This window comes from Bombus fervidus, chromosome 1, assembly GCF_041682495.2.
Source record: "Bombus fervidus isolate BK054 chromosome 1, iyBomFerv1, whole genome shotgun sequence".
Lineage (NCBI taxonomy): Eukaryota > Metazoa > Arthropoda > Insecta > Hymenoptera > Apidae > Bombus > Bombus fervidus.
In genome coordinates, this window is record NC_091517.1 from 13753833 (window position 1) to 13766786 (window position 12954).

General features: G+C 35.7%; 1 long non-coding RNA gene across 1 annotated transcript in view; it reads left to right on the forward strand.

Annotated features, from left to right (window-relative positions):
* The first annotated feature begins 428 nt into the window (after window positions 1–428).
* LOC139987217 (uncharacterized) overlaps window positions 429–12954 on the forward strand; it is a 145735-nt gene continuing 133209 nt past the window's right edge. Inside the window, exon 1 of the long non-coding RNA XR_011799809.1 lies at window positions 429–718. This is a non-coding gene — a long non-coding RNA (uncharacterized lncRNA). The remainder of the gene's footprint in view (window positions 719–12954) is intronic.

The following is a 12954-nucleotide window of genomic DNA, read 5'->3' on the forward strand; positions in this document are numbered from 1 at the left end:
TAACTTTTTGATGTTCTAATTAAAAATGTAACTCATTATTAAATATTGTAAAGAAATATATACATTTCTTTCATTGTCATTCATGCATTCGAAATTAACCACCCTTTATTACTATTTTTCCATTATTACTATTTGTCATTAATATATAAAAAGTAATTTGCCTCTCGATTTAGATATTATAACGAGTAATTTACTTTGAATACTTTGTATGTTTTCGTTTATTCTGACATTATGACGGAAAAGGAAAAGAGCGTAACTATAGGAATTCGGTTGAAACCGCCGAAAGCCTAGCTGCGCGGCTCAGATGCGCGTTGGGTTTTACGAGAGCATCGATCTCACTTTCGACGGAGTTCGCGATTAGATATCGATAATCGATAGCACGGCAGATGGAGGGATACGACGAGGGGTGGGGAAATTTCCCCACACGTAACAGACGGAAGGACTCGTTTCTTATTTCAGTTGAACGTAATACGCGTACTTCGCGACATCAATTAACATCTTTGTTTTGATGCTGTGAACGAATTGTTGTTGTATGGGTATATTGCGTAGTTTATTGGCTTTACCCATCGTACAAAGTTTCTACGATCTACGTATTTATACGTGATTCTTTATGCATTTCGGTTTCGTACGCGCCATTTTGTATGTGAATTTGTGCCAGAAAGCAATGCCTGGTGAGGATCTCTGGAGAATCCTGTCGATAACGGAGGATACAGACAAGGTAGGCTACATTATTTTCTATAGGAAGGTGTTGTTCGTTATGTTACTCTTTAGTCTCATCTTCGTTAAAGTAGTATCGAGCAAATTTTTGTTGCTGTTCCTGTTCCTTCAGACAATCACCGCCTATTGTCGAACGTTGTTTTAGTATGGACATATGTCTGTAAATTGTTTATTGAAAATGTTTTTAAATATGCAGTAACAAGCTGCGATAAAAAGTTGCTCCATGTTGATTCATTGGAGATGAGGCTTTTCGGTCTCACGGTAGAAGGATCCAGAACTTTTAAAGATCGATAAATCCAACCATCGAACCATAAGGTCCGAAATATGCTGGTAATCATGAAAGTGGCCTAGTCATATATTTTTTGTTTCGACATATTTAACGTTTTGCATTTAACACATAAATTGCATTCTGTTTAATGATACTGCAATCAATCGACTAAATTTTTACTACCTTACAAAACTGGTTTTACATTATTGTAATGTAAATGTATGCAAACACAAAATAACTGATAAATTCATTGTCTTTAGTTCCTTGACTTAGATCATTCTCATAAATACCAGCGTAAATAAAAGAATAACGCCGCAGGCGTCGTTTCGTCGACCAAAAACAATATCTTGTCGATGTTTACTCTCGATGTAATACCGGGTTCTATGTTTATTGGTTTTATACTCGAGCGCCACAATATTATATGTATATATATATATACATATATACGTATTATATATGTATATATATAATATATATATACGTATATGTCGGAGATGAAAGGACAACGGGATCACCCGTTGGAATTACTTGGAAAAACCTCAATAGCATTCACAAAATAACCCAGACACAGTCATTCGAAACTTAAGACAATGAGCTTAGGCTCGAGGCGACAACCGGTCGCCGAGCGTAGCCACGGTCACGGGACGAACGTTCCACCTAACAGAAAAGTACCAATATTATGAGACACACGTTGTGTTAACAATCAAACCCCGGGCAAGAGCAATGTCGCAGCTACGCGGGTCTGCCTAGCAACGGTGGCTGCAGTTTTGTTGGTATCCCGAGCCAACGTTCAACAAAGCTAACGCAATCGTAAGGAGAGGAAAGTTTCCATCAGTCAATTATTCTTGTGATCTCCTTGGTGAGTGACACATCGTCTAGAGAGCAATATAATATCTAAGGTCATTGCCATTAGCGTCTAGTTACCGCGGTCACTGGTCGATCTTATTTCATCTGTATCCGTGATAATAAACGATATCTTGATTATACAACAACAATGAACAACCCAGGCGAAAATTCTTTACACGCCCATAACCCAAGCCCCAACAACTCAAACCCGACATATATATATATATATCCTATTCATTGTCACACATTTAAATTTCACGTAAATGCATGAAAATCCGGAGTCTATTCATATCTTTAAAAATCCACAAAATTTTCACCAGTTACCATACTACTTAATTACGAATTAGGCACTTGGTAACATTAATTCGAACACTATGTCACTAAATAAAATAAATTTATTTAACTTTGTTTCGTAATACGACCATCGTCGCAACGTTGTTCCTTACTAAACGACTGGTAAATCGAGCGAGGAAAATTCACGGAATTTCCGAGATGCTTAAAACAAAATCAATGAACGACCTGCCATCGTTACATTTACTTTTAGAATGTGCACCGGTTAATCCCGGAGCGAGATGGAGTCCTTTCGCGAAATTCCTGGCGGCCCTTGTAAAACGATCGCGAGAGTAGCTTGACGTGTAACGTGTGCAATGCCTTGGTGAAAGAACGGATTTTGAGTGGGATCCTATTACTTTGGCAGTATCGTTAAACGGTAACAGCATGGTTAATGCGATACCAGCACCGGCGGGAATTTCGTGAAAATTATTCGCATACGCTTCTTCAGACGGTTCGCGCCGATGGTTCCGTGGAACATTCACGTTTTTGTCGTAATTAGTGGGCTAGATGCCTCTTTCTCGTGATTAAACGGTAATTTTCTTCTGAACCTTAACGTGAGCTTGAAACCACGTATATATAATACTTATAGATGGTCGTTTGTATCTTTTTAATAATATATTTATCGTTAGCCAATTCGAAGCTTTCAGTCGTTTAATTCACTTTTGGAAGAGATGTTTGAAGAATAGAGATGTTTTTACGACGCGTGTGACATGATTTATTACGTTGTCGAGATATGGATATTGGAAATCGTAATGTCGTATTTTCGTCTTCACGATAAAACACTTAAAGCATTTTCTCAATGCCATTTGCACGTGATGTGAAAGGCAGAACATCTTTCACTAATATTCCATTAAATGAAGTATCCATTACTTTGTCAGATTTAAATATCTGATGAAATATCGGGAGGAACTATGAGTCGATACCAGTAATTGAAAGAAATTTTCATAGCTTTAATTACGACAAATTCTGTGAGACAATTGAAAAAGGATAGATTAGTTGAATTATTCTTTTCCATAAAACGTATTAGCAATTGTTCTACTTAAATATTTTCATCGCATCTTAATAAATGTACTAGCAATAGAAATTAAAACAACAATTAATCAATCGGTTTATTATACAATTAAATTCTTATTGTATTGTTTACATTTAAAGCCTGAATTTTTATGTAGTATCTTATTCAGGTGCCTCGTTTTCCTTTCATTGTACAATGAATCTTGGTCAAGTTATATATGCGAAAGAAATATTCTTTAAATCCAAGGCTATCTCTTTCTTCTAATTTCACCGGGATGTATAACGAGCATCCAGAACTCGCAATATATTCCAGCGAGTCTTTCAGAAAAGGCATCCACTTGAGATACGAGAGTTGGGTAACTGTGCTTCTCCCTTTGGAGAGATCTCATCGATCTTTCGCTTCCTTCAAGTCTGCCCGCTTGCTTTACCATTCATTTCCGTTTTTCGTAATTCCCTCGTTGTGGTTTCTGCCTTTAGACAGCGCGTTATTTATTCGAGACGGAATACACCCAGTTCCATTACATACCGCGAGAGATCATTTCCACCAATTTAAAGGAGCACATCGTAGATACGTGCGGTATAATTACAGTAGATTTCATTTGGAATTACATGTTAAGCGTTTGAAATAAATTTGCAAACGTTCTACGTGTCGCAAAGGGGATGGGGAAATTTATTTATTTACAATGTTAGCTATTTTTAATTTAGATATTTATTTAATTTCATTATTTATTATTAATTATTTACTTTTTTTCTTACTTTCCTTTTCGCAAGAAATGCATATTGTAATAGTAAAAGATGAAGGTAGTTATGATAATAAGAAATATATGATAGAATTATATGATAATAACGTTATCTCACGATTTGAAAAAATGTTCAATAGCACGTTCGAAAATCAATTTATTCGTATTTCAACGGAATTAATTTTTCAGATATTACTATAGGTGATGAATTATATTCTTACTGCAAGCACCAATACCGAAAATTCACCTAATAGAAATTCTGAATCCTAAATCTTCGAAATGAAATAAATAAATGATTGTATCATGCGCTTTCAACTACAATAACAAAATCCCCTTTTCAATAATCCACTCAAAAATCGCAGCAACCAATCCACACGTTGTAAAACTCGTTATTGTATCCAACACAATTGAAAACTATATAATTCCATTTTCTGTTACGCTGCGTAACATTTTCTGCTACGTAATAACCAACATTGTATAGAAGTTCTATATAACTTGCGCCTTACACCAACATGACTTCGTTCCATTAATTTGTCACAAAAGTAACCAATCACTATCCTTCATATCAACCACTGCAAATGTCAAGCGAATTTACGACCTGTAGCCAACGATACTCAACCGTGGCTTTTCATTTCACTTTCAATTTCTCGTCGATCCCTCGTCGAAAGCCAATAAAACCACGGATATACACAACGACGATCGGTCCTGTTTCGTTATCGATGGTGACACTTACGGAGCCAACAACGAACGTGACGCGGCTACGAAATTAAGCGCTGAAGGGACGAAACATTAATGCTCTTCTCTTTGACAGATTCGAACTCGTGCTCCCATTCGACGCGAAGAGGGTCCTCGAGGAGGTTGGAAATTTGAAACACAGGAAAACCCTCGCGCGTTCCATCGTCGTTGTCCATCAAAACTTGAAAAACGTTGACTAATTTCTGGTTGGGAACCGAAGTCGGTTTAAGCCCGATGAACATTTTTTTCCCTGGCCGGTCGTCCACGGGTTCCTTCTTTCTCGTTTATCACAGCCAGAGCTTTTATTTTCGTTCCTGACAGGGTGCAAAGGAATTTTTCAATTAGTTTTACAAACACGTTGGTGCGAACCAACGTGACCGAGCTAACCCAGTCCGTCGGATTGTGAAAAATGAGCTTCTTGGACCGCGTTATTATAGCGTTATTCCGAGGAGCCTCTGACCTGGATAATGTTTAGCGAAATGTAAACAACTCGGAGATAATTGAAGGAGTTTAAAGGAAGTTCTCGGGAAACCCAGGAAAAGATTCCCGAAGCAAGAGAACTCGTTAAACGATTCATTATATTTAAGCAACGATAATATTGCTTGATCGCGCGGGTTTCGCCCAGTTGAAATCCTTTCTACGGCTTCTTTAAGAATATAGCGTTCAACGTACAGTACGTTTCAGCTCTTTGTCAATTTCTGTTTTCTTCTTTTTCAAATTAGTATATTGTGCGACATCTACGATTCTTCTTTTATTGAAGTCAACTTTATTGAAGATAAGTTCTTAACTGCGTTATATTATAGAATATATTATAGTATAGGAGTAATAAAATACTCGCGAATGATGAATAATATATTAATAATCGAATATTCATACTAAATTTCAAAAGCCATTTCATTAAATTTCATTCAGACAGTCTATGTAAAGATACATGTATTCAATTAGAAATTTAAACATTTTATATCTACAATTATAAGCCTCATATTATGAATGTTTATGCCATTAAGATGTTTATGTCAATACATAAGGGAATATTTTCAAGTTACGTGGTTATCCCTCAATCATACACTGTTTTACTCGTCCGAAGATATTCATAGTTTCTTTCTTTTCACTTTTTGGTTGATGCGTCTGCAACATGTTACGGCTGTACTCCTGAGACTTGAGGATGCTCTGGATTTGAGGAACTTTCACCTCCTCCTTTGAGAGGAGAAGGAAAAACTTTCAAGTACCTGGCGAGACTTGCTTACGGACTCTATTACCGACTCGTTGAAGCTACGTGAAATCTTTATAGTCGGCCACGAATGCAAACTACCTGTCGGCGCAGACATCCTCGCTGTCTTAATAATTTTTAAACGCGTCGGCGTGAATTTAAATTGGAAATTTTTACTGTCGCGACCTGCTTGATCTCACCGAATAATAACCGACCATCAGACGCAGAATCTTGTCCACTAATCACGATTTTCAAACTTGTAAATTCTCTTCCAAGTTAACTGCTCTTTAAAACGTTCGCTGCTAATATTTATATACAGTGGCTATGCAAACGTATTTAAATCTTTATATTAGGTTGTCCGAACAGTATCTTTCTTTTACAGACACGTCTTTTACAACAACGCATCTTTATACAAACATGAAACCTAATCTGTCGAACGTTGTGATCTTTAACTTTATAGAACAAAATGAATCATACGTAATTCGATAAAATAATATAAAATGGAAAATGTTGTGCATCCATTATTTCCTTATAAAACGAAAGAAAGTTTTCGGACGATCTATTAGAAATATTTTACAAATATATTATGTATGTTGTATGAATCATTTTGAATTTTCATTGACACTGCAATGAGGTCTAATTGTCATATTCGTCTCAATATTCGGTGAAGTCATTTTTAATGACTTATTACGTATGAGGTGGATAGTAAGTAGTAGTAGTGCGCTAGCCGGTATAGTTAGTTGTGATAGTGCGCTACTGCTCGTGTGTAGAGTGAGAGACAGGTTCTGCTGCGGGTCGCCGGTGTCGTTGCTGGGGGTACTGCTGAATTTTCTTCCCATTTTTGATGTCGCGGAAGAAAAATCGGACTCCGGTCGCCGGGATTTGAACCCGGGTTCCGAACGTTCGTAACCTAAAGCGTAACCTAAGGCCGTCGTTCGACACTAGTTAGTGTCGAGTGGTGATATTTTACTGTCGAGTGCCGCCACATATACTTAAGGCAGCTGTTAATTTTTTTATTAAATATATGTCTGCAGTAAATTTCTTGTAACTTCTATATGCATTTCCACATTGGTTTTAAATTCGATCAGTGTAATCACGATGACCGTGTCTTAGAAATTTCTATATATTTTATATTACAACGTACATAACATATAGAAAAAAGTTTTTTATGATTAATATATTATGGTTTTAATATATTATCTGATTACACAAGTTCAACTTAATTCTCTGAGACATCCTTAGTTTAGTGATATAGAAATAATAAGGATGTTGATGTTTGACAAAAGTTATTTCGCTTTATCTCGTTGCAAAGTCGTAACTTCGCTAATATTTTGCTTTCTAACGCGAATATATTTGCCAAACAAAGTTCTGACTTCGTTATGACAGTCTCAGATTAAACTAATCCCAATAATTGCACACACTAACACGCGATGATATATAGTCAAATAAGGCTCAAAGTTTCCTTCAAACTCTCTAGAAACTCGTTTACTTAAATACAATTAACTTCCTATTTCCAAACAAAGCTATTTCTGATCTAAATCTCTAATTTTCTATAACCTGATTTGCCAGAATTTAATCCTGCTGGAAGTTAGACATCTCATTAAAATATTAAGAAAAAAAATATCAGCCCAAAAATGTTACTTACGACGTTTCGCGTATTATCAAATGCTTTAAAGAAATTAATATTTTATGACGAGATTACGGCGGATGTAGTGCGCATGTAGGGTGGAATACGAACTTTGGTAAGTTGTTTAGAAGAGGCAAGCATAAACAACATGTGAAGTTTGCAAACGTGCACCAGGTACATCACTTGCTGATATTCTTTCCTTTTCGAGGCACTTAGCTCGTCGGATAAAAGCAGCGTGGGACGTTTCGTCCTAGAAACAGCGAGACACTTCTTGCAAGCGTAACTTTCTTGTACAAGTCTTGTTCCATGAGGCTTATCGCCATGCAAGCACGGCAGAGAAATACGTTTTGAATGGTATAATACAAAGATTACGCGAAGGATGTGACTTAACGCGGCTCAATGAAGCTCAGACTGAGTTAATTAAATTCGCGAGACATACAGCTAAGGAGAAAACGTTGAAAAGAGGAGGCAACGGATGGAAAGGGTGAAGAGTATGCGAGAAAAATCATAACTAGAAGGAAGGTGGATAGAAGATAAGGTGGAGAAAAAGGAGCGGAGGTACAAGATAAGGTACTTATATAAGGCGAGATTAAAGAAACGAAAAAAAAAAAAAAGAGAGAATCAGCAAAAAGAGAAGCAAGAAAGTGCTTGGAGAGCTTATGAATTTATATAGAGTTACATTATTGTTTGCGAGTGAACTGCAGTAATACGATAGAGAAGTAAAAAGTTACATCTTTAAAAACAGATGGCAGAAGAACGAATAATTAACAGTAAAAATAGACCAAATAAAGATAAAGAAGATGTACACATATCATAGATGTAAAAACATTTAAAAAACAGACGTGGAAATATATAAAGTACCAAGAAATTCTTTCCACCTTCATCCATATCGTTTGAATAAACGCGCATATTACGAGATTGTCTCTACAGCAAAACGAAAATATAAAGAACATCTACCTACAGAAAAAACAATGTAATGAGAGAAATTACAAGAATCAGTATCAAAGGACAACCATAAATATGATTGTAAAAGTCCAAAATACATCATGAAAGTACATTTAAAGTGCACAAGAGAAAAGAAAATATGTATGGTCCAAGAAATAGGAAAGACAAAAGATGACATAGTAGATTGATATTGTAATGGCAGCATTTTCTCTTCCTTCTCTTCTGCTCTGAAAGGTATACTTATCAAACGTATTGCAAATTCGTGGATAGTGTTCACAGGTTGGATATTGTACACCGAATCGACGCGATGGTACATGAAACGCTAGTGTTTGTATAGATCGAGGCTCAAACCGTCGAACGAAGTGCTCTCTGGTCTACTCTCGACCGCCATGTGTATCAAAGCGGGCTAAAGTCGACCCAGAGCGTAGGGCGTCCCACGCACACCTCACCATCTCGCGCGCGACGTGCCAGCCACTTCACCGACGAAATAATATTCTATGTAATCTCCAACGCTCAAACGAAACTTGAGTGGATGCAAAATGTGCGTAAATGAGGTGCCTGCGGCGTTCACGTCCTCTCACCGTTTACGTGCCATGCGGATACACTCTCAGCGGGACTCTGTCGCGCGTCCTCTGCGCGCTTTCCACTGAATAATTTTGCGCTTCTCTCTCGTCTTCCCTTTATTCCTTTTTCCATGATATTTTTCATAATCCTTTTTTGGTGGTCGATGCGAAGTTTTTTCCCGTGCGCGGTGATTTAAAATTTAATACGGCTCCCGTTCGATGGGTACTACCAAGAAATGCTCTTTTGATAAGAGTGTTGGTATTTTATCTCGTGACTTGTAGAATTTATTTTTATAGTTATGTTTGTAAAAATTTAAAATTGCATACACATTTGTTGTCTAGCAATAATGTTATATTGTTACGAGTATTTAATAATCACAGTGTGGAACGTCAAAGCCAACGTGTATCGCGGCAGAAAATTAAATAGACGATCAGTTTTTACCGATATCCAGGACATTGGTTGGATAGAACAATATTAAACAGTATCAACATTAGAATAAAGAATAAGATAGTTTAATAAGAGATACCTAACGAAAATTATGGTTCTTTAGCTGAAAATGAATTTAGAATGTTTGCTTTCATTTCTGATATCGGAATTTCAGAATTTATAAGAATAATTCCAGGTAGATATGAAAAATATATACGTATGTAAGTATATAAAGTAGATATAACAATTTACTCTTGCAAGATTTAAGAGAATCATCTTATTCCAATTTTATGCTTCTGAGATATCTTATAAAATAAAATTCAAGGATTATAAAATAAAAATTTCAATACTGACAATAGATTTGCACGAGACAGGAGCAGTAGCTACAAATTTGCTGTTGCTAATGAAATTCGCGAGTTTCATTTTTCCATACGACGTACTTGATATTTCGTTGTGCTTCGACGCTGAACATAAATTTTACCGAGGAGTAACTTAAACATGCTAATTAAGAAACCGCAGCAGAAGCAGTGGTACATCTCTTGAATAAAAATAGCCGAGGCTCTTCCACCGGACAAACAACTTACGATGGTCATTGTAAAATTTCACTTCTTTATGGGACTGTAACATAAACTATGCCAAATTAACTTAAACGCGGTATCCTTTGCGGTCAGGCCACGGGAATACTGTTCCACTTTGGGATAAAACTTTTGTGATCGTTCTTTTCTTTCGTTTCTTCTTTGTTCCCGTTTTTTCTATTTCTTGCATCGTTGCAAAATAAAGATCGAGCAGTAGATTCATTTAAAGTACCAGCCAGCAAACTTTGTAGAATTTTAGAATTTAGATCGAGTAGGAAAGATATCGTTACGGGAAAACAATGATTATTGGAAAGTATTTCTCGTTTATTTTTTATAAACGTCAAATATATCATCGATGGAAAGCATTTACTGATCATCAAATATTTAAATCTTGATAAACGATAAATTAGGTGTGTTTAGCTGAACTTGATAGCGTAGGCATTTCAATTTCAATTCATAAAAATATTTGTGAAATTTTGTGAATATTCTGAAATTTTGCTGATTGTACATATGCATTTTAGTACAAATACGTCGACAAGTATTAAAACGTAGAGATGGAAGCCATTAAAAATTGCATTCGAGACAGGTAAACGAGGATATTGTGTATAATTAAAATCAGAAAGGGAAATAGGTATAAAATTGAATTTCCCCGACGTATCTCGTAACGATAACTCGACAAAATCTAAAATTACTGCAAATGAAAAACGTTCGGCTACTTTGTTCGTTAATTATTCTTCTATCGATTATCGTTTATATGCAGTTGGAAAAAGGGTGGTACGCAGCAAAAAGTCGCGGCGATTTCAAACAGTCGAGTGCCATCTGATTCGCTCTTTGCATAAATATCGAAGGGTTGGGCAATCATAATTTTCAGTTCAAATGAAAACGGTGCTTAACGATGAAATTTGTTATTATGGTGAAAAACGCATCTCTGAAATACCATATTTCCTCCGATGAAATAGGAGAGCGTATCGTATATGTGGCTGCATCGTTACATTACGATCGTGAAACTAATCCGTGGATTTGTAAATTCAACCATGTGATGAACGCGTATGCATTAACATTCTCTACCGTTTCTATATGCAAATTCATAGAAAGAACTCGTTTAGTCGATATACGTAAATCTACTGTAAAGTAAATATCGTTAGAGCGAAAAATTTTGCATAACGCGCATGAAAGTATAATGAAAGAGTGAAAACTGATGAATTTAATTTATAAAATATTTTGTTAGCGAAATATTACACGACAGATTTTATAATAAATATAGTATGTAAGAATGAATACAGTAATCTAAGTCTAATATATAATATATACAAGTCTAATATTTATAACAGTCTAATTGTAAAAATTGAAATTGAAAGAATAACGCAACAAATAGTACGAAATATTCGTTAAAATCTCAAAGTATAATTACAGAAATTTAAATATGAATATTTTTTTGATATAATTATAGATAAAAATTTCTAATTAAATATTCTCTTACCAATTTTACTGAACAATTGTTTTCTTAAGATAAACTAGACTGCTTTTAAAGAATCTTTTTTTCGGTTTCAAGAAAGCCAATGTAACGAAACGAAATCGAGTCAGAAAAACGGAATATTCCTGTATGCAAGTTCTTAAAATCCTTCGTCTCCTTAGTCTTATTTATAAGTAAAAGAAAAGACTCGACTTAAAAAATCTTTCTTCAAGGTAGCTCGTTAACAATTGATCCGATTTAAAGGACAAGAACCAGTGTTCTTTTTTGTCGCTGTTTGCTCTTTCATTTTTTCGCGATTGTCTTTTGTAAAATACGTGAATTATGTTTGAGAGAGTAAGGAACAGATACTTAAGCAACTTTCACGAACAAATAATTGGCGCGACTGACAACGGTTGATTTGCAGTATTATTCTTTTTCCTTACACCGAGACGATTTTACACAATATTTCTTATAGATCTGCAAATTGGCCAGCGATGTAAACAAGGAGTTTTATGAACGATAGCGAATCAATTGTTCTTAATTATACTTTGTAAAAACTGCGGCGTAAGTTGATGAAACGATCAGCGTTACGAAGCTAATCGAACTTGCTTTGTTACTGAAAACGAACAAGTAGCTGGAGAAATTTTTCATTTGCGTAATTATCCGACTTTTATAGATGCTTTTGCTACAACTTTGTCCGATTTTAAAGAGATTAACTTCCTTTCTTTTCAAAGAGAACAATCCAAAAATGGACTCCTCGCATGAAGAACACTTTCGACTTAAATTTTTTTTACAGTTACCTTATTGATGCTACAGACTTTTCCGTTTTTACATTGCATCTTTCAATTGGTATTCTTCTAAAATAAAATCCTCATAGACGTATGATTCTTTATTCCTCTCCCACGTAATTAGGGAATGTTAAACTTTTCCTAAGAAACTGTAAGAATTTCGACAACTTTCTATAATTTCAAACCTACCCTTTGACACCAAAAGGCAGAGACACCTGAAAATACCTGAACAAACCTGAAACTCTCATATTTGAACAAGTTCCGCTATTATCTTTCGTTACACTTTTTTAAAGTAAAAACGATATATCGTTTAATATATAATCTTCTTCTATCTTTAATCTATATATCTTCTAATCAATCTTTTTGTCATTACTATAAATTACTATAAGCATGCTCATAGTGAGAAAATGTTTTATTAACTTTATGAGTCACCGTAGATATCTTTGACAGTATCTATCACTATCTATCGTCAAAGTTGTGTTTTCTCCAATTCTAATCCGTCTAACTACCGATTAACATCACCGTCACGCGAGCATAACTGTTCAGACGAGCTTTCAAAGAAATAAGCAGTGACCTCTGACGCGTGAGTCCACGACGCGCCGGTAGGAGGAGGCCACGAAGAGAAACGGGTAGTTCACGTCCCCGCGATTACGGCTAATTATCGTCGGGTTAATAAGCCACGACGATTGCAAGCGGCGTCGGTCGCGTAGTGGTGC